Here is a 3,825-nt window from a genome sequence, read left to right as displayed (position 1 = left end):
GCACTGCCAAGTAGACTTGTATTACCGTTTCAAAGAGTTGTCTCTCCTCTCTCTAGCTATCTCTGTGTGACACACAATGTGCCTGTCACGTCCTGAGTAAAGCAAGAAGAAAAAAAGAAAAGACAGTTGGAAGAATAGTGAAAAAAGGAGAAGAGGAATGAATGGAGGAATAAGGAGAAGAGAGAAAAGACGAACGAACGTAAAATTTGTAGCAATTACCGATCAGAAATCTTCACTTACAGGCGCGATTGAATCGAGATGAACGTTGCTCGTTCACCTGGATCGGACATCCAGCACAAAAAGCTCCATTTAAACTTTCGATCGATTCCACTGGCTCGGGAATGCCGTTCCCGGATAAATTTATTTTAAGTGTCCTCCTGATGTCGGTGTTCGATTTTCACCGTGTTCAGTTCAAAGCAATAACAGCTAGGAGGATCTCGAGGAGCAAGTGTTCTCGTTTGCGGTAAGAATTCATTTCTACCTTTCCTCTCTCTTTCTTTCGTGCTCTCCTCTCTTCTCCTACGCTGACCCGCCGCTGTGTGTCAGTGGGAAAAAAGGAAGAAGAGATGGTCGACAAGCGTGAGAAGAAACGTGGTTTCCGGGCTTGGTATGAAACGCGCCGACAGAAAGACGCGAAAAAAGCATCCGTCACTGTTTTATTTGGAAGAAGCGCAACGCAGATGTTGCCATCTGGGTTTTATTAAACTTTAAGCTGAACCATGCAACTTCCGTTCACCTTTCATCTCGAATCCTCTACTTTGCTTTAATTACAGTCGATGCAGCTTCATATCCTCTTTGTGTTTCTGTTCTGTTTTTTTTTTCATTGAAAATTGTCTGCTATTTCAGAGTGAATTTTTTTTAATGGGAAATTCAGTCGATTGTGAAAACCAGGGAAGTGAATGTTTGCAAAAAGGCACAGATTTGTGGAAGCTCGCAGCAGGGTCGCCGAGTAAATTACAACGAAGCCCCAGGGAGTCATTAATGTCCAAGAGGAACGTCTAAATCCTTCCCTCCATAACCTCGCTAAGAAACGAAGAATCAATTTCAGAGGCTACTAAACCTTCGGGGTTAATCCACTCTCAAGAGAGAGAGAGAGAGAGTCCATAGATCACATCCAGCTAATAACCAATCGACTTCATCCTCTCTGCTCGATCTCGAGTCCAGAGAGTCAATTAGATTTCGCTGGGAGTCGATGGGAAGGAGAAAAAAGGATCGAGCGTGGTTAACGCCGGAAGTGACTTCACTCGAAGAGGATCACTTTGAAGGGCTGGTGGCGCACAGTGGTCCGAAATAGCTGTCTGACTGTAAAACCTGAAATTCCGATCATTTCCTGTTACTCAATTTCTGGTGTATGTAAAATCCTAAATTTCTAAGGATCCCCAATTAAAATAGGCTCAATTCACATATTAATATTACAATTAAATTTAAAAATTTGAATAGTTAAATTTTGGTACCTCAAATTTAATTGACCGAACTTTGAATCTCGAATAGTTTACAAATTTAAGTAACTCAGCTTCTGTTCCGAATATTCCAAATTCCCGAAGAAGATAATTTTCAAAAATCGTAATCTTCGATAATCTCACTTGTCCCCAACGATCCACGCGCTTCTAAGATGAAATATAGTTTCCGCACGGTCAGACGGCTGTTTTGAAACACCGGTGCGACGTGTCGGCCGGCTTTCAGCGTGAAAAACGGGACGAGGGGCTCGCGAACGAAGAAAATAGAAAAGTGACGAGCTGTGCGAGAGGCGAACTCCCCCGGGATGACGTCGAAAAGAGTGGATGGCCGTGTGGCTACTGGGCCGAAGCTGGCGAAAAGGGACAGAAAGTCGGACGGACCAGAGGACAGAATTGAATTCGTCGTTGGTGACGGTAGAAGGGGATGCTACCAGCGCCATTATTAATTTACGGGGATCAAAGGCGGTGTCACGCGACGCTAATTAATCCGGCGCAACCTGACGGCAGACAGCCTGCGTACGGGTTTCGAATGCTCGAATGTATTTCTACGAAAGGCCGTACCGAAAATCTAATTACCTGCCCCGGGCTTGCTACGCAAACAGCTTTTAATGATCCTCGAAAGGCCATTTTTTGGGATGGCTAAAAGTTCTACCAGTCTATCGATGATATTTCGGGCAAATGTGTTTTTCTTCAAGCGTCTTGTGTGAGGCTTCTGATTTCGATTAGGCTGAGACAGTTCCTTTGATCCTTTCAAAATATTTGCATTTTCGTGTGTGTTGTACACTTGTGTACACTTGCTGCATTGTTCTTTTATACTATGTGACACATGATGGTACGAAAGAATGAATTTTTGTCACACTAAAGGTACAAACACTACTAAAGGTACAAAGGTAGAAACACTCCTCGAAACATAAATTTCTCAGAAAATGAAATCCTTCTTGTTGTGTCACTGAAATATGTTATTCCAACAGAACTATAGCGAGATAAAACGATCTGAATGGACACGCTCTCAAGGGATTAAATCGATCGTGACTTCCTTTTTCTCTTCTTCTAAATCCCCCTTTAACCAACTTCCTTTTACAAATCTTTTTAACCAAAAATCGAAAAGGTCACGGTCCCGATAAATCTCCGCTGAGATATTGCGTCGTCTGACGGTATTTATATCCACAGGACATTTTCCGAATGTTCCGGCTAAAGTTTGTGTACGTTCACCGGTGACAATTCGATCGTGAGCTTAGATAGGACATAGGACAGCACGGCTGGAGAAATAATGGAGCAATCAGGGTGACAGAGAGCGAAACAATCTGGAATTTGTTGCCCTCTGGTAAGCCTCCTATCCTCCCTCTCTTTTCCCCCTGTTTTTCCCCTTTCTTTTTTTTTTTTTTTCGTTTTTCAAGCCCGCCAGCTTCGGTTGGACGTACCGGAAATTACAGCGTGGCGCCCTTCGATTTCTTCCATCTCCGGTGGAGATGCAGCGAGTCACGGTGTGAGTCCAGGATTCAGGTGGCTGGGATAAACCACGATGCACAATCTGAGAAAACGATAACGAGACAATCGGCGTTCGTGTTTCCTCCGTGAAATTCGCCCCTCTTTCGTTCCCCTTTTATCGTTCTCCTTTTTAACTTGTACGCGACACGTATATCTTCTAATCGATCGTTAATTAACAAGTTACCTGTCGCGGGAGAATTGCATTATCGACGGGGTGGAATTCTTCATACTTCAATCTTATTTTCCATGTATTTTATATGAGCGTTAAATCGGAGAAATTTTTCTTTTACTTTCTCAAAGTGTTCTGATCTGACTACATCTTTCATGTATGTAGTTCTTTTTATGAAATAATTCAAGCAAATGAATATTCTCTCCATTTTCTGCAGGTTACGTACACACACAAGTAGTATAAAGATTTTAAATGTACCTTTAAATTAAAATTCTTTTGTGGAAGTTTTCCCATCGAACCTCTACATTGTACACGATTAATATCATCGATCGTTTCATTCGTGTCACGGAGACGTGTAACGCGGTATTATTCTCGAAATTTTTCAAGAGAACGATCACTCCGTTATCAATAGTCATTTATCATCAAGTGTTCGACAGTATTCAGGCTGCGTTGGCGAGTCGTGAGCAAAGTTGAAGTTCACCAAGACTCACCCCCTAATAAATCAATATTGACAGGGATGTTATACTTTTTCCCCCCTATTTCTCTTTCTCTCGCACACTTTTCCATCTTCCCTAGACATTCGCCGAGAATAGAACGTTCCATCTGTATCGTCGCGTGTTTTTTCTCTCCCTCCATTGTTCCTTCTGTTATTATATCCACGAACCACGAACCGAATGAAATTTCAAAACGGGAGAAGCTCCGCGATGTTTT

Source organism: Habropoda laboriosa, unplaced genomic scaffold (assembly GCF_001263275.1).
Source record: "Habropoda laboriosa isolate 0110345459 unplaced genomic scaffold, ASM126327v1 scaffold57, whole genome shotgun sequence".
Lineage (NCBI taxonomy): Eukaryota > Metazoa > Arthropoda > Insecta > Hymenoptera > Apidae > Habropoda > Habropoda laboriosa.
Note: the sequence above shows the minus strand (reverse complement) of the source record.